The following is a 27375-nucleotide window of genomic DNA, read 5'->3' as shown; positions in this document are numbered from 1 at the left end:
TTATTTTAAATAAAATGAATTAATGAAGTGGAAGGTAGAAATGAACTTACAGAAAGAAAATCTAGAATAAGTGATTTTTTTTTTTTCTGAGACAGGGTTTCTCTGTGCAGCTCTGGCTGTCCTGGATCTCACTCTGTAGACCAGGCTGGCCTCAAACTCACAGAGATCTGCCTGGCTCTGCCTCCTGAGTGCTGGGACTAAAGGGGTGCACCACCACGGCCCAGCTTGAATAAGTGAATTCTTAAGATAGCAAACTGTAAAGTCAACTGTCAGTATTCCAATAGCAAATCATTGGAAAGAAACATTGTAAAGGACCCCTAGACGACCATGTCAAGCATAAAACTCTAAAAAATAAGTCAGTGTGTTCAATAACTATACATTGAAAGTATTATAATGCTGGTAGAAAACTTAAAACCTACATCAATTTAATGAAACAACACTTTTTTTGAATTTCCATGCTAAATTTTGCTAAGTAAAGTCAATTCTATCCAAATTTGTCTACATATTATTTTCAATCTCAATCAGTATTCCAGTAGCTTCTTGAGAACTGACTGAATCCAAAATTCATAAGAGGCTATCTAGTGTGCAAACTGATTTTAAACCACATGCATGTATTTGGAGAATTTATGAATCTTTGAACATATATTAAAATATTTCAATATTCTATGAAAGCACACTAATTAAAATGGTATAATATTTTCATGTGTACATAATTATATTAATGGAATAAATATTAAAACTCAGAAACAGATCATACATCAATAAATGTTCAATCAGTTGTCCATCAAGAATTCAGATGATAAAATATACTTCTTTCAGTAAATTGTTATACTGGGTAATTGAATATCTTTATGAAAACATTTCTCCTACCTAATACTTTATACAGCCTTATTATCCCTCCTGTATTATTTTTACAAGAAGCAACAATGTATTCTTGAGGAAATAAATTTTCAGACTGAACATAAAATGTATTAGAAATAAAAAAGACAAAAAATGGGACTTCATCCAACTAAAATAATTCCAGTAATGTAGACCTACCATAAATTTCTGTAAGAAACAAAAAATTCACCACATGTATATGTTATAGTCCCATTGATAATACATATAATATAATTTCTAGATGTATTAAAATGAGTAACAAAAATCATGCCAAAGAATTGAAACAATGATTTATATGCAAATCTGTAAAAGTAGCCACTGGCCACATTTAGCAGTTACCATATGTCACTTTTATTACATATTCTGGCAAAGCAAAGTGAAACTGTTCTATACTCACTTGAATGGCTAAGATACGATAACTGACAAGTTGAAAAAAATATGAAGAAACCTGAAGATGTTACACACAAAACTACTAAATGATTTGTAATAGTGTTCAGATATAGCCACCCTGTTGTAGCTCAAAAATTCCATCCATAGGTATGTATTCAGACAAAATTAAAGTATATTAATAATGTATTTACTTATATAGTGATGCTCATGGTAGTTTGTCTTATAATAGATAGTACTAGAAACCAAAGAAATGGGTTCAGGAATGAACTAGTAAGCAAAATCTGTTATGTTCACACATTGGATATTTATCATAATAGAAAAGATCATATTAAGTTGATATGCATGTACAACATAGTTCATTCTCCAAAATAATGCACTACATGATTTTTATCTCTATCAAGTAGAAAACATACAAATGAGATCAATAGTGACAAGTAAAGCATTGGTTATCATGCCTGAACATTAATCACAGCCAAAAGGCATAGATAACTGTCTGTTCTGGTGAGAATATTCTGTATAAGTAGGTATATGCATATGTCAAAGTATCTATAACAGAGAGATACAACAGATCATTTAAGTTAAACAATATCAAAATATAAATTAGTCTACTCACTTCTATCTTAAAACATTTTGGATTTCAATAATTATTTTTTGTTTGTTTTCGAGACAAGGTTTCTTGGTATAACTGCCCTGGCTATCCTGGAACTCACCTTGTCCACCAGGCTGGCTTTGAACTCACAGGGATGCACCTGCCTCTGCCTCCCAAGTGCTGGGATTAAAGGCATGAGCAACCACCAATTGCAAGAACTTTAACACAAACCAATAGAATGTTACTAACACAATAGTAATACAAATTGGTTTGAATTATTGTGAGACTTTGAATGTAGCTTACTATACTCTCTTTTGCAGTAAGAAAGTAGCTCTAATACTAATAAGTTTATAAAATGCAGTTAAAAGAATAGTGGAGTTGGTTATCACTGGAAATGTCTTTAAAATAAGAATATTAAATAATCTAAATGTATAATAAGAAGAATTTAAATCAGACACTGAGCTACTAAGTTAGAGGGAAATGACATTATCAAGTTTTATGGCACAAAACTTTGCTTATTAAATGCATAGTCAGATGAATTGAAAAAAGTGTCTTCTCTTAAAGCATTAAAAGTAGTTCAATTCCCATGGATAGTTTATTGTTTTGTGCTAATAGAAAACCCACAGGTTTTGAACAGTTCCTCTATTCCAAGAATTCTGCTAGGCGTTTACAGTACATATGTTATTCCTCCTCATCCACTATGAGTTAAAATGGATCTCATTAAAGAAATAACACTTTATTGTTTACATTTGCCAATGATACTTTGTAGAAGATAATTTCTTTTAAACCTTCTGCAAGTTGTGGATCAGGAGATAATATTGTATTATTTATAAGGGCCAGTCAACTAAATAAGTGATGCCCAAATTAAATGCCATAGTAATGAAGGCAATATCTATGTTTTAGATGACCATTTCTGAATAATTATATATCAATCAGATTGCCAAATATGGTTGTTAGCACCACTGAATTAAAGATATAAATGTGATTATATCTTCAATTATTTTCAACAATAGAAACAAAATTAATTATTAAAACTGACTTAGAGTCCATTAACTCTAGGTATGAATGATTTCATTTTTAAGACTGGGTAAAAGTTACAATGCTTTCAATGTGCCTTGTTCAAATAAATTTCCACAGCCTCTTATAATTTAATTATATTTATTCCTCTAAATGCTATAGAATGCAAGAAAAATAATTGGAGAAAATTGTCTCATTTTAGTATGCTCACAAATATATTTGTGAGGTTATTATATGTTGAAAGTGTATTACTATCTAATAAAACAAACTTTCATAAAATCAAAATTATTTTTGCAGTAATCTTACTGTGCTAAATCTTTAATAATAGCAATAAACAATAAAATGCAAGCATCATATTCTTTCTGATATATTAGCATATTTAGACTAGGAGCATAATTTTTAGACTTACCACCCAAGATTATTGTTTGTTTCCTTTTAATCAGTTCCAAAGGTATCTTTTTATTGTGAGATTTTTTTCCCTCCCACTAATAAACTTCTTCAACAGAAAAAACTAAGATTTCCTGCACATTGCTCACAACAAGGTTTAAGCACTTTTAATCTCATAAGCAATAATTATTGTGCCATTTATACATAGGGAGTTGGGAAATAGTAGAGAATGGTGGCTCAGGGCCTTTTCGCTTCCCACTCTGTAGTTTCTTATATATAAAAAAATGCTATAAGTTAATTTCTTCTAATTAAGCCAGAGTTCATGGTTCTCCTAAGAACTGAGTCTTCACTTTATATAAAATTGCAGATCATAGAAAAGGGGCTCTATGGAAGGTACTACACTCTAGTGGCTCCTAGAAGGTAGCATATTGGGCAGGAGACCCAGAAGAGGGGCTACATATTGAAATTGCAACCTAACTATTCAGAAGCCAATATCACAGTCTTGGATTTAGGTCAAGGTTGTTATTGTTGTGTGCAATTTGTTAGAGGAAATGCTTGTTACAGCCCATCTGTGCTTCTAGAGGAAGCAAGAGAATTGTAGTCTACAGGCTGGAGTGTTTGGATGAACTAGCTTCTTTCTGGTTTCTGCTCTAAGAAGACTTCCTCACAAAGGCATCTTCAGCAGTAACTTCCACAAATGCATAATAGGCAAAATTTGGTTTCTCCTTATACATTTTATTATCATTTGGAGTGACATTTGGTATCTTCTTCATTCACTTGCCTCATTTTTATTTACTTACTTATTTATTTATTTATTTATTTATTTATTTATTTATTTATTTATTTATTTATTTTGAAATAGAGTCTCTTGCTGAACCTCAAAATCACTGTATGGCTAGACTGACTTCCAAGTGAAACTTAGGCAGTGTCTGTCTTCATTCCCAGTCCTGAGATGACAGGCAAGGTCATGCCACGATGACTAGGTGGTGATCTTAACTCCGGTCTTCATACTTGCATGACAAATACTCTACCTACTGAGTCATCTCCTTACCTCTTCTGGTGAGTTATTTCATTGTGCTTTATGAATGTGAGGAGCACTGTTTTATTTAGTGATTAAGTTTGTCAGTATGTGAGAATTCTTGGGTGGATAAATGATCTACAGGCCCCACATCTTTCAAAAATTGGGAGAAAAAATGCCCTAATTAGTTCATGCTACCCATTAAGTTCAGATTGGAAAGTGTGTCTTAGCTCTTGTCACATTGAGTCACCACTATTTAATTGCATCTTTTTTTTTTAACTTGACATATAAAAGTAAACAGAAGAGCTTTCTGATACATCAATAGCCAGAAAAGGCAGATGAGAGTCAAGTTGCCCTACACCTTGACTGTTCCTTCCCAGTGTTTAATGATTCTCTCTCTCTCTCTCTCTCTCTCTCTCTCTCTCTCTCTCTCTCTCTCTCTCTCTCTCTCTCTCTGTGTGTGTGTGTGTGTGTGTGTCTCCTTCTCTCCCTGTCTCTCAGATACAAGTCCATCCCACTACCAGTAAGAACTATGTATATGTAACTAGTAATTTGATATGACAAATATAACTATTTTTATATACTGTTTAGTATATTAAACTAATATACTATGTAGCATAATCCACTATGCAACATTAGAAAAGGGCAAAGCAGTACATTCATTTTACTTATATGTTGCTGGATGTATGTGAGCATTTGTGTGCAGGTTCCTGCTGAAGCCAGAAGAGGGATTCCCTGGAGCTGCAGTTACAGAAAGTCAGGAGCTACTCAGCAAAATTCTGACAACAAAATTCCTGCAGTTTGCAAAAGCAACAAGCTCTCTTAACCACTGAGATGTGTCTCAAATTAGTATTAATTAGATCCAAAACATATCAGAAAATAGATGTATATCCTGTTTTTTTTATTCATTTGATACTTGTCATTTACTCAGAAATACATTTATTTATTGCTCTGATCCTATCCTCCTTTTCTAATCAAGCTGGAAGTAGCAGTTGACTTAGGTGAAGACGTATCATCAATACTCTAAGGCTTTATGAGGCTCTATAATTCTATGCATAACCTAGACAAATTGCTGTCATCAACTGTTGGTTTCATTGCTGCAGAGGGATGTGAACAATGAAGCTTTGATGTTTAGAAACTCAAGGTAGGAAGCCCTAAACAAGCATGTAAACAAGTGCACAGACTGTTTCTAGAATTGATCAAATAGTAAACGTGTCAGCACTGTGGCTGGATGAGAGAAGTCACATTAGCAGCTACTGTGTTATACTGCTAGTAGAAGTTTCTACATGCTATTACAAAACATGTTCCTCTCCGGCTTTTCCTCTGTGTTAGCATTACACCCAACTCCTTGCCCATGTGCTTTTTATTGCAAATGCTACACTCCTGAATCTAGAGAATGTATTTTAATTCAGTCCTAAACAAATTCATTCTGGTACTCCTCTGCTTCCCAAGATTGGTTAAGGAACAGACACATAACCAAGACATCAAAAAGTTGAGTATATGAAGCTCAAAGATGCTAACTGTATTTCTGTTTTCAAGCCTCAACATTCATAACTCTTTGCTATGTTTTCATTTTGTGTTATGTAGATAAGCTGAAAGAATAGATGCATGTATTGAGTGGCTAATATTTATGAAAAGATCACTGAGTTAATATCATACTTCATTTACAACCACAATAACTTTAAACTTGGGACCAAGCACAGAATAATTCATTTTTTTGCTGTGTTTATGCTGATCTCTTGACTTTTAGTTGCAACTTTGCTTTGAAACCTGAAGAATTTATTATTCTGTTAGGAAAGAGTAAGTTGTTTTTAGAATTATTTCCCCCACATGTATATATATGATTTATGTATGCACATGTGTGTGTGTTCATAGGGGTATACCCACGTGCATGAAGAAGGCAGAGAAATACGTTTGTGTTCTGCTCTATCACTCTTGGCCTTATTTCCTTGAGGCAGAATCTCTCACAGAACCTGGAGTTTCTTGTCTTTTGGCTATGGAGACAGCAAGTGAGCCCCAGAGGCTATCTGTTTCTACCTTCTCTCTCAGCACTGGCTACCAGCATAAGGGATCACACCTAGCATTTACCCTGAGTTCTAACAGTATAAACTCAAGTCCTCATGGCTGTGCAGCAACTGTGTTTACCTCCTGAGTCTTCTCCATAGCCCAAAGTAGGGCTTATAATATTTATTTTCATGTAGTTTTTGATAGGCTGCATAGATAAGCTCATCAATAGAGATTTAAAATGCAGACTTTAAGGTTTGTGCATGTGCTACAGACTGTAACTAAGCTTCCTCCTTTCTTTTTTTTTTTTATAAATATATCAATATGTACTTGGATTCAGTAAAACTCTAGCTATTATACAAATATTTCCATATACTGAAATAACTATGTATTTTAACCAAAATCATCAGTGCTTAAACATTTGTGCAATGCTTTGAGGATCCCATCAAAACATCATTAAAAAAAGTGTTCAAAATATACTATCCTGTCAAGACATCTCAGGATAAATATTTTTATCACATCTAGAGTCCATTTTGTTTACTAGCTCCTCTTTGTGAACAATTTTACATGGAAAATCACACACTTCTGAGGTTCACTTTCTTCTTTAGTTCAAAAATATTCAGCCAATGGAGAGAAAAGGCTGTTATGCTCCAACACACAAAAAAGAAATACAGCCGAAGATTGCTGAACATTTCAGTTTCTCCTTCAAAGACACAAAAGCACGTAGAAAGTCAATAGAGGGCAGTTAAGTCGATGTGTTTTACAAGGGGTTATATGCAAGGTACTACCACAAAGACCAGAGATGCAGAACTGAGCCTTAAAACCTGCAACTCAAGAAATTGCTTCACCACCCATTCCTCCTTTGCCTTGCCTTCCAAAGGACTTACATAAAAGATACATGGATTTTTGGAACCTTAACTCTCCATTTGGCTGTCAGACAATAGTTATTGAGTTGTAATATGGAGCATGACATACAATGGGAGCTGTAAAGAACAGAACTCCACAAATTCAGGTAGTTATTAAGACTGTGGTATTGTAAATATTAGGAGTTCTGTTCTTCAGTTGCACCTTGGTGGTACATCCTGAGAACATCAGTCCAGCCTCAGACTGTCCTTTGAAACATCTTCTAACTAAACTGAAGTCAGAAGACACTTTGAGGCTGAGCAGACCTACTAGAAACTCTTTTAGGAACAGAGAGAGTACTGAGGTCTTAGATGTGAATGCCTACTCTGCTCAATATACTGAAAGGACACAGACTACACTGTATTATGCTAAGTTTCATCTCTGCCTGGTGAGACCAGCACATATGAAAGTGATTCTTGACACTTCATCTACCAAGACACTCCTGTTGGTAAGAACAGCCAAGTGTCTCATTTTTCTCATATCAAAATCTCATCCTAAAAAAAGATCCACATCTTTTCAGAAGTGCAAACGAACAATGTTTTCAAGCTAAAATCCATCCAGAAGTAGATCAAGAGTAAGGGAGTACAAGACTGCAGAAGTCTCTGCTTTTCCTCTCCCCGCTTTTCACAGTCTCCTTCTCAAGGCTCTCCTCCCAGATGGGTGGATTTCTTGAGATATTGGCAAGGATATTCCTCACTCCTGTGAGCTTGAAAAAAAGATGTGATTTGTAGATATTTCAGAAGTATCCCTCACCTATCTGCCGAAGCAACATATTTGTTTCCATTTTGATTTCTATCCAAGTAAAATGAAGAACTATGTACTAGACCGTTCCAAGATAAGTTAACTGATGGGATGGCCAGACACCCTGATAGTTGTGCCATAAACCCCATCCAAGGACTGAGGAATCTGGATGCAGACATCCACGGCTGGGCCCCTGGTGGAGCACTGGGAGTCTAATTAGTGAGAAAGAAGAGGGTTTATATGAGCGAGAATTGTTGAAGCCAAGGTTGGATAAAGCACAGGGACAAATAACCAAATGAATGGAAGCACAGGATCTATGAACCAAAGGCTGAGGGGCCCCCAACTGGATCAGGCCCCCTGAACGGGTGAGACAGTCATTTGGCTTGATCTGTTTGGGAGGCAGCTGTGCGTTGGTGCCGGGTCCTGGGCTCGTTGCACGAGTTGGCTGTTTGAATCCTGGGACTTATGCAGGGACGCTTGGCTCGGTCTGGGAGGGGGGGACTGGACCTGCCTGGACTGAGTCTACCAGGTCGACCCCGGTCCTCGAGGGAGACCTTGATCTGGAGGAGGTGGGAATGGGGGGTGGGCTGGGGGGAGGGGGTGAGAGGGGGAGAACAGGGGAATCTGTGGCTATTATGTTGAACTGAATGGTGTTGTAAAATAAATAAATAAATAAAAAAAACCTATCCTACAAAGTATTTCATTGTCTAGGATACTGACCAATTATTACCAAATAAAAATTGCTGTCTCTGTTTTTATTTGTTTGTTTGTTTGTTTGTTTGTCTTGTTTCTTCAAGACAGGATTTCTCCATTTTGCCCTGACCATCCTAGAACTCACTCTGTAGACCAGGCTGGCCTGGAACTCAGATACCTGCCTGCCTCTGGAGTGCTGGGGTTAAAGGCATGTGTCACCAACAGCTGGCTTGTCTCTGGATTTAAGACCAGAGAAAAGAATACTTACTATCCCTGAAAGTATTTCTGTGGCATTTTGATATATTTAAGTGCCCTTTATATTCCATGAATTACAGGGATGTTTATCACAAATTATCAAAGGAGTACTCAGTAATGACAAACTACATCTTTTTTGTAAATAACAAAAGAAGAATACTGTACCTGCAGAAGAGAATAGGTTTGAGATTGAATACTCAGAACTGAAATACTGAATTTGTAAAGGAGTACATACCTTTTTGGAAACAGAAAATTGTTTTTCTTTGTATTACAAATAAATAAAGCATGCTACCCACAGATATACAGATACAGATGTAGATATAGATACAGATATAGATATAGATGATATAGATATATGTACCAGCTACCATCCTCTTAACATTTCCTTCCAATCCAGATATTTTTTTTGTGGCTAAAACTAAGTTGTAGAATGCTCAAACTTTGAAACTAGTAAAATATCTCAATTCCATGTATTTTTCTTGTTAGCCTTTTTGGCCAGAGTGTTCACTCATCCTTGTTTTAGCAGACAGATGATATTGCTTCCATTAGGGTGTATTTAGTGACAGAGAAAAGTCTCATGACAGTGAAATCAGCACACACAGTACAAAAGAATGACTTCATAAAATGCCAGTAGTTTTTATTCAGGTTGAGGAGACTTGAACCACAGGTCGTAAAAAAATTACAAAAAAAAAAAAAAAAAAAAAAAAAAAAAAAAAAAAGGATTTTCTATTTAGACCTGAAAATCAATTTACTGAGCCATGAATGTTGCCATGCGATCACCAACATGAACATCTAAGGAGCAAGAAGGAGACAGAGAGGTGAGATTAAGAACAAAGAAACTAAGCCGTTTATTTCAAATGGAAGCAAAATTCTTTCTAGCCCAGCAAAATAAAACATGTTAATATGAAAAAGTAAGGTGCGATAGGTGAGGACCCACATACATTTGGCCACAGGATAGTATCTGTCATTGACAGACTGGGTTAGCTCTTCTCAGGTTAAATATGAGACAGGAATTCTCACCTGGCCTACACAGACATCCTTTCAGCTACAGGAGCACCAGGGCACTTCTATAATAGACATTTGCTTCTGTCCTTGTGTGCTCATTAATGGTAAATATTAGGCAAAGACATGGAGCTTCCGCTGTACAAAATATTCATGTCAAAGAAGTGAATCTTACTGCTGGTGGGTAGAGAACTGTTCAAAGACTGTAGGGCACCTAAGTGACATAGAGAAATCGCTTAATTCTGTTCCTACACTGAGGTGAGATATTTGTAAAGGGAATAAATCAATGCTAAGCCACAATAATTCACATCTTTTGTTTCTTATTAGAAGGAATTTTTGTTTTTGTTTTTTCGAGACAGGATTTCTCTATGTAGTTTTTTTTACCTTTCCTGGAACTCACTTTGTAGACCAGGCTGGCCTCAAAGTCACAGAGATCCACCTGGCTCTGCCTCCCAAGTATTGGGATTAAAGGCGTGCACTACCACCGCCCGGCAGGAAATTTGACAATAAAAGTAAAATACAAAATTTACACACAATCTTCTCTTATTGTCATTTTATTATTATTTACCAAATAGGAAATCAAACACATTTATAGAAAAGGTGAAGTTATAGGCAGCATCCAACTAGTCAGTCACTCAAAGGTTCACCGATTAGCTGTACTTCACAACTGTATGAGTAGTATCAATTATATTTTATAGTACTTATATTTTACCAAGACTTATAATATTTTTTTCATTTTTTCTTCATCAAATTTTGTGTTCATAGAATATTTTTCTTTTATTTTCCCTTTTTATTAAAAATAGATTATTGCTGGGTGGTGGTGGCTCACACCTTTAATGTCAGCACTCATGAGGCAGAGGCACATGTAAGTTTGAGGCCAGCCTGTCTACAGGGTGAGTTCCAGAACATCCAGGGCTATACAGAGAAACTCTGTCTCAAGAAATCAAAGAAAAAAAATAGATTCTTTTCTCATACAGTATATCCTGATTACAAATCCCCTCCCTCCACTGCTATCTTTCTGTGTCTGAGTGTTTTGCCTGTGTGTGTGTCTATGCACCAGATGTGTGCCTGATGCCCCAGGAGGCCAGAAGATGCCCTAAGACTGGCATTTCAGAAAGTTGTGAGCCACCCAGAGGGTCCTGCGAATTGAACATAAGTCCTCTGGAAGAGCAGTCAGTGATATTAACCACTGCGTCATCTCTCCAGTCCCCATGGTTGTGGTTTTTTTTTTTTTTTTTTTTTTAACAATAATATACACATTCATAACTACAACTAACACTCCCAATTTGAAGACATAGCAAGGAACTTTCTCTCAGAAATAAAATTTACTGTCAGGAATTTTTGCATGTAATACAAGAAAGAAATATTTATTATTTGCTTAAGTAATTTCTATTCATTTAATTCATGAAACTCTTATCTGTTCTATTATGGTATACAACAATGACATTGCTTTGCAACCCGGTGTTAGATTACTTTAATTAAAAAAGCATTTATGAATTGTAAAGTGTTAAGCTCACAAAAGCTATGTTAGTAGTACGGACCTTAATAAGGATACATTAATAGTTGTAATGACACTGTATGATCAGGGAAAGGTAACTAATCAGTTGATTGAACTACTTATAACCAATATTCCTTTATTTGCTCTTCAGGTCACATAAATCTAAGTCTTAGTGCCCCCCCCCCCCCGCGCCTGACAATTTTGCTTGCAATATAAACCTTAACTATGGAGACTGTATTTATAATAAGCAATGTGATGCTAAAACATAACATGGTCATCCAACAACCTTTTTCTATACATTAAGACTTTGAGTGACAGCCTGAGCAAGGTTACTAACTAACTGTAGGAACTTAGCCAAATCAATTTGCCCATTACACTTGCCTACTTCTCATTCCCTCTTCCAATCAAATCAATGCTTAATTTTCCTTATCTGTACAAGAGTGGATTAGATATATTTTAGGAAAGAAAATTTTTGTGAAATTGTAAAAGTAAGAGTCTATTTTTTTAAATAAGTCTTATAACAGACAACTCCAGGTGCTTTAAGTTGATGTATTCAACAGCCATGTTATTTCTAGAAATGAACACATCACAGCTATCTTCCCCATCACTTGGTATTAAATTCTTCCATCCCCTTCTCCATGTTTCATGAGACTTGGATGATAGAAAGTTGATATAGATTACTCATCCATTAAGTGCCCAAAATTTATTTATATAGCACTTTGACCACTCATGAGTCTTATATTAATGACTACACATTGTAAAAAGAAACTTCACTGTCTGAAAATAGCAGCACTGATATGTGGTTTTAAGCATGAGTATCTAGAATGCAGGTTGACAGTCTGGGCCTTTAGCAAACAACAGTAGAGCCTATGATCTCTCCAGTCATGGGCTTTTGACCATGTTTGCAGTACCAGGAATGAAATGTCTCCTGTAGAAAAAGCCTAATATCCCATCACAGAGAGAATGATTGCCCCATAATAATCATGTCACTATCGTCCTAGTGGGCACATCTTTCCAGGAGGCCAGTGTTGTAGAATGATGGCCCAACACTGGATAAGTCCACGGATGCCTTTTCTCCCAAGTACCCTACAGAGCAACTTCTGGGACTATGTGAACTAGCCACATAGGGATAGAGTTTCTGCACAAGATCAACACAGTCAAAATTCCATAATGAACAGAGGGATTTGTCAAAGAACTATTGGCATTGATGATTGTTGAGGATTATTAGTTTAAGATGTGCAACATTTGTTTATGTTGTGGAATATTTGTTTAATGATGAAAAGATGTGTTGCATTCTTTTATGTTGCATTTGTTTAGCTCTGTGAAGCTGTATTACTTTGCCTGTCTAAAACATCTGGTTGGTCCAGGCATTCATAAGTAAGAATGTCTCCGTGTATTTATTTGGAAGCTGAGTGGTAGGCCCCCAAAGAGCAAAGAAAATAACAACAGATGACTTCTATGGATAGGAGAGTAACACTTCATTGGTGATGTGGCCAATAGTAGAGTACTCAGGATCCAGTGGATGGTCACACACTCTTGTACATACAGTTATCACTAATTGGATTCTAGAGGTTAATAATAACCAAAATTAAAAATAAAAATAGGACATGAAACTAGGAGTGAGATTGGATAAGGGATCCTAGAGAGAATTGGAGAAAGGTAGTGATAGATAGATATCATCAATATATATTTTATAGTGTATGAAACTTTCAAAGAATTAAAAAATATGATTATTTAAAAGGGTCAAATAAATGAGTCAGGTAGATTGGAAGTAAAGCTTCCTTTTCAGTATGTGAAGCATTCAGATTTTGGTCAAATTACCTTTTCCCTTATGAACCATAGTAAAATAAATATTTGATCTAAAGCCAAATTGTATAGTATTTATAGACTATTGTGTATATCTAGTGTCTCCTAAAAAAATTCTCAGGCACTAGAAAAAAGGATCAACTGTGAAGAACCATTTCTGCTCTTCTAGAGGACCTAAATTTGGTTTTCTACACCCAAATCAGGCATCTCACAGCTGCCTGTAATTCCAGATTTGATGCTTTCTTCTGGGCCCCACAGGCACCTTCACTTATAGGCATACACACACACACACACACTTAAAATCAAGTAACTCTTAAAAGTTCAACTAAAATAATCATCTTAAATACTATTGAATTCTCTAAAATCCTTTACTGTCAGCCAACTAAACAAATAGGTTTAATGTATGAATAAGGATGCTGAAGCATAGCTTACACTATTAGACACATACATTTGTGATAATTAATGGGAGACAGTAAGTGAAATTAACTACCATATTTGAATATGAACATGGAAAATAGATAATAGAAATACAGAGTTACATTCATGAACTCAAAGCAAGACAATGCAGTATCAAGAGAAGGTTTGGGAGAAACTAGAAAGAGAAGGAAAAGAAGGCTAAGTATTCCCACACCTGCAAACATTAGAGCCAAATGCACAAAGAACACAAGATCAACCCAAGGTTCCAATGCCACTGAGAAGCACAGCATTGTTCGTGGTAGCCCTTCCTTGCATGAAGGGCCACTTCCACAATAGTCATGGGAGGGAGATTCATGGCCTAGCCAGCTCCTCTTTTGTCAAGGGAAGAGCAGACATTGGAATGGGATTTTCCTTGGACAATGAGTAAGCTTCAGGGTGATCTTTACATTGTATTAGAAATAATGAAAAGGGTGAATTGAGATTACAAGCTAGTAACTCCTGAAGGTAGATTACCTTCTCTGTGACCTTGATTGAGTAAGGATAGAAAACAACCTACAGTCTGGCTTCTGTTGATCTCTTGGATTAGCCAGGCAACCTGTCGCAATGAAAGGCTCCTGAAGGACTGGACCTCCTGATGCAGGACCTCTTTGCATTTTCCTTGGTTATTAGCAATTTTATTAGCTTGTCCCTCCCCCAACTTTGCTCTGTTTCCTGTCTGTTTGTCCCATTGCCGCTACTCACAAGATTGAAATTTCCCTTTTCTGTCAACTCCTAGCTCTTTGGCCCTTTCTTTGAATTAAACTCTACAAGAAAACATGTGATGTTTAACTTCTTTGAGTCTGACTTATTTTGCTATGACGATTTGTGGTTCATTTTTCTACAGGTGAGAAAATTTCATTCTTCTTTACAGCTAAAGATCATTTCTTGATATACATGCTGTATTTTTTGAGAGAAAAAGATTTTATATTTATATGTATGTGAGAGTATATGTGCACTCGTGTGAGGCACGTAGTCTTCAATTATTCACATGTTGAATGGAATCTCAATTGATTCCATAACTTGGATGTTACAAATAAAATCGGCAATGGTAATGGATGTGGGGTGAGAAGACAAAACATTTTCATAGTATGTCCAGTTGAGATTTAATTACATGTACACATAAGTATGGAAGCAGGAGGGATAGTACGGGGAGGGGGGTAATTTGGGTAGAGGAGATTGTGCTGCTTCATTTATGTTCCAAATGACAAGCTGGCGTCATTTGGGAAGAAGGACTCAGCTGAGAAAATTCATCCATATGATTGGTCTATAGGCAAAGACATAGGACATTTTCTTGAGAAATGATTGATGTAGGAGGGCCCAGACCAGCCCACTGTGGACAGGGCCCATCCTGAGCGGGTGGCCCCGAGTTGCTTAAGAGAGCAAGCTGAGCAAGTCATGAGACACAAGCTCAAAAGTAGCATCCCTCCACAGCTTCTTCATTTCCTGCTTCCAGGTGCCCGCCCTGAGTTCCAACTCTGAGATCCCTGACTGATGGAGTGTAACCTGAAGAGTTATAAAATGAAATAATTTCTTTACTTCTCAAACTGCTTTTGGTCATGATGTTATGTCACAGCCATAGAAATCCACACTAAGGCAGAAGGAAATCATTGAGAGTGGGAGGGGAGGGACGAGAGAAAATTGGGAAACAAATTCGAGCAAGGTGCTCCACAGTAAAATGTATGAAAATTTAATAATGAAATCCAGTATCTTATATGCTAAATATAAAAAATTAACACTACTAATAATAACAAATGATTCAATTAATAATATCACTTTATCTTCTTACTTTAATATATGAACCACTTGGAGCTATCACAAAATACCATTCCACTCATATAACTGTTGCCAAACTATGCTGGGTCCTTTCTAACCTGTCCTGGAACCTATGGGTCTGAGATCAAAGCCATCGCCCCATGGAGACCCTCCACAGTTCCCTCTTCCCACCACCATGCTCTCAGTTTTGTCCTCTAATTCAAATATTCTTTCAGTGATACTCGGATAGACTATTGTCCAGTTTATGTAAGGTCCTTTGCCACACCTTAAATCAGTTCTCTTCCTGATTCACTGTACCTCTTTAGGGAAAACTCATTTGCATTTTGTTCTATCATACTCTCCTACAATTACTTATTACCCAAACCAGATTTTGCCAGAGTGAATGGTAACTTGAGATATTACAGAGTTTAATTTACTTAGAATATCATCTCATCCCTAGTGTCCCATCTCTGCCTCCATGTATTTCTTCTTAGGTAATGATGTATAATTTGCTGAACTATTCAAGTCAAGGACCTAAGACTTATGGAAACTATTTCATTCCCTTGGTAGTCAATATATCAGCAGGCTCTCTAAACTTTAGTCTAGTCTAACCATATCTTATCAACTCTTCTCTTTCTGCCTTCCCCTAAGTCAACATCTCCCCCTTGACTAAGGCAATTCTAACACTCCTAGCCAGGTAACTTACCCCCATTATTGAAACTAACCTTCACTGCTGTATCCTTATAGAATACACTTGACATTTAGAACTGTATCACTTCCTTGAGTAAAACTATTTCTTGGTGCTTCACATTGGATTAAGTAGCAAGCCTGATGTTCCTTCTGTGACCTGTGAGAACTCTGGGAAACATCAGTCCCCTCTCTCTGTTTCTCTCAAAACTTGCCTTGTACCCAGCACTCCCTAGACATACACAGTTTTTATCTGATGTAAATTATGCAGGACTTTCCTACACGGTTTTGGTGCTGGATTTCACACTTCACCTTTTGTTAAAGAGACTGAGAACTTGGAAAATATTTAATCATTATATTAGCAATTAATTATTTTGTTAGCCAGGTCCCAACCCTTCTTACTCATACAGTGTTGGTATATGTGCAAACCAAAATACATTTTCTATTCAAAGGAAAAAATAATAAGAAAAATAGGTTTCTTTTAGAATTTCACACTTGGATTGAGTTTGTATTTAAAAAAAAAAAAAAGGACTGCTTTTTTGAAAGCAAGCACTGAAATTCCAAAATTTTCAATAGTTTGGCAATTGCTGGACATAACTTTATGCTCATCCTTTTGTAGAAGTGTTATTCAATAGCACAATGAAAGTTAGCCATGACAAATCAAGAAAAACAATAGACATTTATTTCCTTCCTATTTTGGAGGCTGGAAATCTAACATTAAGGTATTGGCAGCATGGGCCATTTCTGAGGCCTCTTTTTGCCTTGTAAGTGGCAATTTATTTCCAAATCCTTGCATGGTCTTCCTTTTGTATGTCTGTGTTTTAATTTCATCTTCTTCTGAGGATGACAGTCATATTTAGGGGTACTTTAGGACTTCATCTTAATCTTAGATTCCTATTTAAAGTTTGATCTTTCCAAATAGGGTACTTCAGAACAAAACTACAAAGGAACACAGTTCAGGCCATAGCAAAAAATCTCTTTGATTTGGGGAATAACCCTGTATCCTAGCTACAAATATATGTCAATATACACATGCACATATTCATTTCATTTTGCTTAGTTTTTGTTTTTATATTGCTCTGTTGCTAGCAATCAAAGAATGCAAATTTCTATATAGTATTCATTGAGTTATTTTGCCATTTTCTGTCCTAGTTGCAGTGAATATAAAATTTACGGCTGTTTAGTCATGTGAAAGAAATTTTATGAGGCCTGAATACTCATGGACACTTTTGTTATCTTTATTCAGGATCAAATAATTACTTTGAAATATAATTATAGGTTACTTTTATATTGCTGGTGACTATGGAAGTCTTTTCTTTTTTTAATAGGTATCTTTTGTTATTGAAAGTAGATTTTTCATAAAATACATTCTGACTAAAATGTCTCCTCCCAGAAACTACCTAATTCCCTACCCATCCAAATCTAATACCTTTCTTCTTTTTTCTCATTAGAATACAAACAGGCATCTAAATAATAATAGTAATAATAATAAGAAATATAAACAAACAAAGATAGGAAAAAACAAACAAGAAAATAGCCAAAGAAAGTGCAAAAGAAACACATACAGATGCAGAGACACATATGTTCATGCACACAGAAATCTTGTATAAAACACAAAACCAGAAATCATACTATATAATCAAAAAGCCTATGAGGTATTAAAAAAAATAAAGACCTGACTAAGTATTATGAGATAAAGAACTTCCAAAAATGCCACTGAGTTTGTTTTGTGTTGGTTTCTTTTTCATGATCAAAGAGGAGAAAAATTCATTTGGGGAAAAAGAGGAGAAATAAAAGGCATACTTTATTAAACTTATACCTAAAAATCAGATTTTCAAACTTGCACATGTTTTATGCATTAGGCTTTAGTTTGTTACTGAAAATCCAAGTACCTTAGTAAAATGAAGAGTGATTTCAGCTTTTATTTCAATCTTTGTAAATGCACAACATTATGCATTTACTTATTTAAAGTCAAAGAGATCACAGAATACAGTACTTCTCTTATTGTAAAAGCAGTAAATTCTTTGGTTACTTGCGTGCTCTGCTCTGTATAGAGATTCTGGTAGGTGGTGTGTAAAACCCCTTATATTGCTATACATTTGCATGTAGCATATAAAATACAGTATATAGATAAAAAAAATTCTGATGTTTTTGTCTTCTCCATTAGTCTCCCTATCGATTTTTAACTTTTGAAAACTCCAACTCATTGTCTCTACACACCTAAAAGTCAAATTGTTTAAAACTTCGTGATTATCCTGTGACTGCTTCAGATATAATCCTCTGTCTTTACATTTACTTTTTGGGTTATTCCTGTACTCAGTAAGCAAGCCTAAGAATTGAAGTCATGCTTAGTTCTCTTTGCTATTGTTGCTATTTTGTTCTCAGCTCTTTCTTGATGCCTCCCCTGCCCCCATGGCACATGCTTACTTCTAAGGATTAGGTAGGATGGTTCTATTTTGCTGTTCTGAGGCATCCCATTTTAACACAGTGTTGAGTGATGATCCCAGACAGCTGGTGCAGTAAGACTTGGTCTTGGGTTTTTCTTTAAAGTTATTGGGAGCCAGGCGGTGGTGGCGCATGCCTTTAATCCTAGCACTCAGGAGGCAGAGCCAGCGGATCTCTGTGAGTTCGAGGCCAGCCTGGTCTCCAAAGCGAGTACCAGGAAAGGCACAAAGCTACACAGAGAAACCCTGTCTCAAAAAACCAAAAAAATAAAAAAATAAAGTTATTGGGAAGAGACAGTCATATTTTTAAGCAAATACTGCTGACCTAAAAGAACAGGGATGTGGCACTGCTGTTGGTCACTTTCCATCATTTGATGGAAGTCTACAGAGAGCAAAGGCAGCAGAGTAAGTCAGTGATGAACTGTGGAAATCAAGTGACATTTTTGAATGCCAAGTTCTATCCTTTCCGAGGCTGCCAAATTTGTCTGAGCTTTTCAGTTCTTAGAACAAATAAATTTCTCTTAGCTGCTCTGCGTTGAGTTGTGTTGATTGCAGTGGAAAGAACTGAAAGTTACTAATCAACAAATGAGAAATAGTTATCTCAACATTTTGGCTTCTGTGACCTTAAACAAGCCCCTGTTTTTCGCTTATTCAGTCATTTAGTGTGTGTGTGTGTGTGTGTGTGTGTGTGTGTGTGTGTGTGTATGTAAAATTGTGTGCATGAGTTTATGTGAGTATGGTGAGTTTATGGATGTGTATATATGTTGACAGAATTTCTTTTTTATTTTTTTAATTTATATGTAAGAGTGTTTTGACTGCATGTATATCTGTACACCATGTGTGTGCTTGTTGCCCATAGAGACCAGAAGATGGCATAAGATTCCCTGGAACTGGAATTACAGATGTTTGAACTGCAACATTAGTTCGGGGCATTAAAACCCAAGTACTCTGGAACAGCAAGCAGTGCTCATAATCACTGAGCCATCTCTCCATCTCTACTTTTAATTTTTGAAATAACATTTCAAAGTTAGAAAAGTTACATATAAGTAGTAGAGAGAATTTAGACCCATCCCCAAACAGCTTCATGTTGGTGGAGTCTCTGTTTTTTTTTTTTTTTTTTTTTTTTTTTTTTATCATCTTGAGCATTCTGAGAGGCAGTGGTCAGGTACTTCCGTGGAATGTCCATTGTTTGGACTTTATCATGTTTGCTGTAATTAGAATGCAATTGCTGGTTTAGGGAAAAGAGACACTCTTCAAGTTCAGTATTTTTCAGAATCTATCAGTGTTGCCAGAAAGCCTTGGCAACCAATGATTTCCTTAACATCTCGATAGCTTTGCTTTTTACAGTACATATGTGAATGAAATAACACGGTACATAACCTTTTAAAAATTCTCTTTGCAAAGCATCACAAAATTAACAGGGAGACAGAAATTTTCCACATGATCCTTCCTTTCTACATGTTTAGCTTTCCCATGTTTAACATCAGGTTAGTAAGTTCAATGGTACAATTGTTAAGCGTCTGCTAACCTATCATAACCATCAATGTTCTATCATTTACATTATGGTAACTATTGGTCTTGGGCATTCTATGACTTTGGAAAACTATAGTGTCATGTGAGCAGTATCAAACAGCTTTTTACTGCCTCAAACAATACTCTATGCTCTGTCTACATATCTGTTCTTCATGTCCTAACCTGTAAAAAGCACTATTTTTTATTATCTTTACAATTTTACATTGTTGGAATATCATATATTTAAATCAATCAAGTATGTGATCATTCCATATTGGCTTGTTTTATCTAGTAGCATCAACTTTAAGGTTCCTCCATGCCTTCCCATAACTTTTCAGGAGATTTCTTTCTACTGATGAATGTTGTGTTGTCTGGATATCACACACACACACACACACACACACACACACACACACACACACACAATCTCTAAATCCATTCACCTATTGAATGGAATTTTAGTTGCTTCTGCACTTTGGAAATCATTGAGATGGCTAATAAAAAGATCTTTCTGTGGGTTTTCAATTTCAATTTCAGTTCCTCTGGATAAATATCAAGCGGCATGATTATGGGAATGCATGGACAGGGTGTCTATGGATTTACAAAAAACTACTAGACTATGCTGCAAATTCCCACCAGTAAGGAGTGAGTCTATTGCTCTGTTTTCTCCCCAGCACTCAGAGTTTCCAGGGTTCTGACCTTGTGCCATTTGAATAGGTGTGCAGTAGCATTCAGTGTTGCTTTCACTTGCATCTCTTGATGATTCTTGATAAGGAATGTGCTTGTTATCTACCGCATTTTTTGCTTGGAGAAGTGACTATTGAAATCTACATATCTGTGTATGTAACAATAGTCAATGGAAAAAGAAGACATGAATTTGAAAGAGAAAGCAGGGATATGGGAAAGGAAGGGGAAGTGACGTAATTATATTATAGCCTCAAAAATTAAAGTAAATATTTTGTGAAAAATTTTTGGATCATGTTCAAGCATAGTTTTGGTCATATAGAATTTTAAGAGTGGCATGTATATTTAATGACTATTTATTAAATGTTTAGTTTGTGAATATTTTCTCTAAATATATATAGCTTGTTTTCTCATTCTCTTAATGTTATCTTTCACAGAGCATGAAAAAATGTCTTTAATGAATTCTAGTTCATTCATTATTTCTTTCATTGATCATGCACTTGATGTACATCTAATCTTTTTTTTTTTTTTTTTTTTTTTTTTTTTTTTTTTTTTAGCTAAGGACCGAGCCCAGGGCCTTGTGCTTGCTAGACAAGCTCTCTACCACCGAACTAAATCCCCAACCTTTATGTACATCTAAGATACTATGGTATGCTCTTCTCCCATGTGCTTACAGGCCCTTAATAATGTTGTTGATTTTCAGGTCTCTTCTTGTTTTTTTTTAATAAAATTTGTTTTTCCTGTTATAGTTTGGTTTTAAGAGCTTTTCATATTTTTAATCTAGTATGAGTTGGCAAAAGGTTTTCCAACTGTTTGTTTTGTATTCACCCTCTCAATGGTATTTTGTTTATAGCACACTCTTTCATTTTTGAGGAAAAAATTCTAGAAATAATTCATAGGTCAGTAATTTATTCATAACTGTAGATAGAGGAAGCATGGCTGGAAAGATGAGCAGAGTCTAGTCTCACTGGCTTGCAGGATCCAGAGTTGTTCCTCTCCAAGAAAAAGACTCAGAAATATTCACAAACTAAACATTAATAAATAGTTGTTAAATATGCATGCTACTCTTAAAATTCTATATGACCAAAACTAAACTAAGTATGACCTGTACTTAAAAAGCTTTGTGGCTTAGCATTTAAATATATGACAAGGTCTTGTACAGTTTGGGGTACAAGGTTCTTTTTTTATTTTTAAGAAATTTTCTATTGATTTTACATACCAACCACAGATTTCCCTCTTCTCCCTCCTCCCACCCCTGACAAGGTTCATTTTTAAATGAATTTTCCATTGATTGTATTGCACATATCACAAAAGACATCATTGATATTTGAAATAAGTCAGTTGTCTACATCTGTAGGTTGCATCTGGATTCCCTATGCTCTCTGTTCTTGCTATAATTACTTGTACAGCTCTACCACAATGCATATCTTTTGCTTCATAGTATATGCATGAATATATTTGTATGGTTGATGAATTCAGTACTTCTGTGTTCTTCAGGATTCTCTTTACCTTACTATGAATTTTTCTGCTAAGTTTTAGAATCAGCAGCTTGATAACTTCAACAAGAGAAAAAGCTTTCAGGTGGTAATGTATTGATGTACACATCTATTTGTAAAGTCTTAGTCGTCATAATCCTAAGTCTTATAATTTATAAAACTAATATAATTTTCCAGTTATTTGGGTTCTATTTAACTTCTCGCATATATATTTTAACTTTTGTGTAAAAATATTAGATTTGTTCTAGGAATTTAATTTCAATACATTTCTAAATATATTGACTAGAAAGTGTCCACTGTTAACACTTCATTATTATATTCATTAATATACATTGAGAGATAGCTGGTATTGTTATTTTTAGCTTTTACTCTGCTCTCTTCTGAAAATCATGTATTATTTGAATTTATTGGCAGAAATACAAATGCATCATTATTTATTTTCTTTGTCTTGGGAAAGTTTCCAATATTTCTCAACTGAAGAAAAATGTGAAATTTTTGTAAGTTTATGAAAATTTTCTTTTATTTCTAGTTAGCAGAGAGGGTGTTGGAAATTACAAATTGGTAACGATCATTATCACGTGTCTTTTGTGTTCATTAAACAGTATTGTGATCTTTCTACTTTGTTTTATAAATGGAATTGATTATTTTGTATTTGCAAAAGTTTGAATTTTTGCATGAATTTCAGTGCATTGTGATACATTTTCCTTTTTATATATTGCTGAAATTTATTTGTTGTTACTTTATTTATATTTTTTTCAGTTTTTTATGCTCCTGAACTTCTGTGAGATCAAATATCACCATTATATCAAATCTAATGTTATCCTAAGAAAATAAGATTTCAACCTCCTTCATCCTTATAGATGCAAATCCTTCTCCAAATCCTCTCAGACTAAGTCTAGTAGCACGTAAAAACTATTGTACACCATGACCAATGTGATTTATCCTGGAAATGCAAGATTAATTAGCTTTTTATAAAAAGTGATCAGCAAATTTTCCACACTTATTAACTCAATAAAGGACAAATTCTACATAACCATTTCAGTAGGTGCTGGAAGTATGTTTGACAAATTCTAACATACTTTTAGAGTAAAAAGTAGACAAAATAGGATTTAAAAGGAACTGCCTCAGTTGATGTGAGGCAGCTAGAAAACCCCATGAATAATATAATTGATAGTGAAAGACTAAATTCTCCCTCAGAGATCAGAAGAACAAGAAAGGATTGTCTGTTCTTGGCATTCTTTTTAATATTGTAGAGGTGGTTTTCATGAGTGCAATTAGACAAGAAAAATTGGTAAGAAGTTGAACCTTAGAAAAACATGAGTAAAACTATCTCTTTGAAAATGATGAGAGCTTTATCATATGAAATCCCAAGGATACCATGTAAAGCTGTCATAAATAATAATAGAAATCAGGAAGGTCAAGGGATACAGCATAAATCCACAATCTACTGAACTTGTATAAGCTAGCAACAAACTTTCTGTTCCTATAACTATCCATAAACTGTAGTTGTAATCAGGAATTTATAAGCTTACTTAAATTATATAATACATACACATAGTTTAAGTAGAATTAATCTACATGAAATGATAATTCTGCCCCTCAGGATCCATGCACTACTTAATAGAAATTGCAGTGTCAATAAGGGATGCCTCTTTTTGAGTTGTTAGTCAGGGGTTCAGTCATCCCCCAAGACAGTATAGACTATTGTCATTGTTTTTGGTTATACCATATAACTTGAAGGTAAGAACTTATTGCAGAAGATACTATATACTTCAGACACAGGACTTAGAGGAATCACATTGGAACCAACCTGGAAGCCTTGTCTCTAACAACTGTCTCCCATAAAACCAAGAAGTTTTGCAATGAAAGCTGCCAAGGGAGGATTATTGCCAATCAATAATCATACCGAACTATAAATGATACAAACCATAGCAACTGCCAGAACCACAAGATATCCCCATTCGTGTAATAGTGGCACTTATATCTTGGCAGTAACCAACAGCCATTTAATTGGATTTAAGGTCCACTCAATAGAAGAGAATCCATGCCTAGTACTGTAAACACAACCAAATCTTACCCATGTCTGTTGAGGCCATGAACCATAGTGGAGAATTTACTATTACCACTTTCTTAAATCAGTATAATTCTTTTTTTTTAAGATTTATTTATTTTTTATATATACAGTGTTTTGCCTGAATGTATGTCTGCACACCAGAAGGGGATGCCAGACCTCATTACAGATGGTTGTGAGCCACCATGTGGTTGCTGGGAATTGAACACAGGACCTCTGGAAGAGCAGCTGGTATTTAACCTCTCAGTCATTCCTGTTAATTGCATTATAAATTCTCATCTTCCTATCCGTAAATTTGGGAAGCTTTTACCAATCATCAAAGAAACTTGTTTTTGGAGCAGATATGTAGACTACTGCCAAAATCCATATCTGATCAAAATGCAGAGCACACATAACTGTGGGACGCCCACCTCCATTTGACACATCTACAACACAACCTTACACTTAAGGCTTGCAGAATACCACAAAAGATGGGCTAAAAAGATTTTAAGAGTCAGAAGACCAGAATATCTGATGCAAGATAGTGTATGCTATGATATATGGCATGGGAGTGCCACCCATGAAATCTCAACAATATGGTTGCCTCAGCAAGATGTTAACAATGATAGCACCAGTTGACCACATTAATGTCAATTTGAAAGGGGGACATCTCACAAGGCCTCACCCCTAAATGAAGAGCTACCAGCAATTAATAAGTTCTTTATTCATTAAGAATTTTTTTTATTCATTGTAGATGTAACCAACCGTCTTATTAAATAAGAAACATAGAAACAATGTAAAAGAGAAAGTCGAGAGGTCAGAGCTCAGAGCTAAATCTCACCCTTCCTTCTTTGTCCCAGCTTCGCGAAAAGAGACCTACTTCCTGTCGGTTAGTTTTTTTAAAGTATGTTGTTCTGCCTTCTCATTGGTTGTAAACCCAAACACATGACTGCCTCGTCACCGTCTGAATGTACAGCCCCCTAGGTCTTAAAGGTATATGTCTCCAATGCTGACTGTATCCCTGAACACACAGAGATCTTATGGGATTAAAGGCGTGTGCCACCACCGCCACACTCTTGCTATGGCTCTAATAGCTCTGACCCCCAGACAACTTTATTTATTAACATACAATCAAAATAATATTTCAGTACAATTAGATTACCACCACATTTCCCCTTTTCTATTTTAATAAAAAGAAAAAAAGCAAAAGGTTATAACTAACAAAAGAAAAACTATATACAAAAGTACAATAACTATATACAATATATACAAGTAATAAATACCTAAACAGGTATTTGACAAATCAGAGAAAATAATTCCATTTTCTATCCTATTTTGGTAAATCCAAGATGTATCTAATGCATTTTCTATCCTAATTAATTTTCAACTATAACTAACTAATCTTCAACCATAACTAACTAATCTTCAACTCCCTCAGAGACCCAAGAAGGGAATAATATTAGCTAACAAAAATAAAAACAGGAAGTGCATGCAAGCAACTTCCAAAAAATTTTGTGAGTTGACAGAAACAGCCAGCTGCCTGTTAGTTAAGTCTTCTAGGTATACATAGATATATTTCAGATAGATAGGTAATCTTCAAACACTTCATAGACCTGGAGAATATGGCATTTAAATAACTTAGAATTCTGTTGATGTGAGACACAATTGCTCCTGGCTGCACCAATTGATCCCGAGAGAATGTTGGGCTTCTAAGACATTTCCATTTGGAAGTTTGTCTTTTTGGCACAAAATGGCCTACTGGGCAAAGAACTGCCCTTGCCTTGACGGCTGACAATACAAATGCAATGCTGTCCTTCTGGACAAGCGGGACACAAGGAAAGCGACCACTGTACTCTGCCAAGACAGGGTAAGATGGTCTCTCAGAATTCCTGCTTCTAAAAATGGTCTGTCAGATACTCTAGGCCTGTAGCCAATTTGAATGCACCAACAATGCTGAGAAACATCAGGTGACTGTCCAGGCTGCCAGCTGTCTTGGTCTACTCTTGCAAGATTCCCGAAGTTGCTTGCATCCGTCTACCATTTCTCAGGTACCATTATGTTCCTTCTCAGGTCTTTGATGTGGTTGAAGGCTAGATAGTCGTAATTTCCTCAGTTATGATAAAAGATAAGTTAGCTATAAAACCTTAAACTCACAAATATAAGATAGATAGGACATCTTCTTTAATATTGTAACTATAATTCTTGCTCGGTAATTGTTTTGTTATATGTAATTTTACCATGTTAAAGTTAAAACCTTCCTTTTTAAAAAAAGAAGAAAGGGAAGTGCTGTGGATATCACTCTATGTAAATAAAACACTGATGGCCAATGACCAGGCAGGAGGTAGGTGGACAAGGAGAGAGGAGAATTCTGGGAAGCGGAAGGCTGAGGGAGAGACTGCAGCCACCGCCAGGAGAAGAGCATGTAGAGACGCCGGTAAGCCACCAGCCACGTGGCAAGCTATAGATTTATAAAAATGGGTTAATTTAAGATAAAAGAACAGTTAGCAAGAAGCCTGCCACGGCCATACAGTTTATAAGTGATATAAGCGTCTGAGTGATTATTTTATAAGTGGATTGTGGGACTGCGGGGCTTGGGGAACCTGGAGAGAAGCCCTCCAGCAACAATTCATTTTACATTCCAACCACAAAGCCCCCTCTCTTCCCTCTTCTTGTTCCCCCACACACACAGCCTTCCCCCTCCAACCCACCTCCCCACCCCCTCCTCCAAAAAGGTAAGGCCTCCCATAGGGAGTCAGTAAAGCCTGGTACATTCAGTTGAGGCAGGACCAAGCCTCTCCTCCTACATCAAGCCTATGAAAGGTGTCCCACCATGGGTAATGGGCTCCAAAAAAAGATAGCTCATGCACCAGGGGTAGATCCTGATCCTACTGCCAGGAGGCCCCTTAAACAGACCAAGCTACACAACTGTCTTGCTTATGCAGAGGGTCTAATCTAATCCCATGAAGGCTCCATAGCTGTTGGTCTAAAGTTTATGAGTTTCCACTATCTTGGTTTGGTTGTCTCTGTAGGTTTAGAGAGGAAGAATCAGTGTTCTGAGAGATGACCCACCTAAGTGAGTGGTTATCCAATATAAGTGGTAAGTCCTAAACAC

Source organism: Peromyscus leucopus, chromosome 8b, assembly GCF_004664715.2.
Source record: "Peromyscus leucopus breed LL Stock chromosome 8b, UCI_PerLeu_2.1, whole genome shotgun sequence".
Lineage (NCBI taxonomy): Eukaryota > Metazoa > Chordata > Mammalia > Rodentia > Cricetidae > Peromyscus > Peromyscus leucopus.
This window is presented reverse-complemented; position numbering follows the sequence as displayed.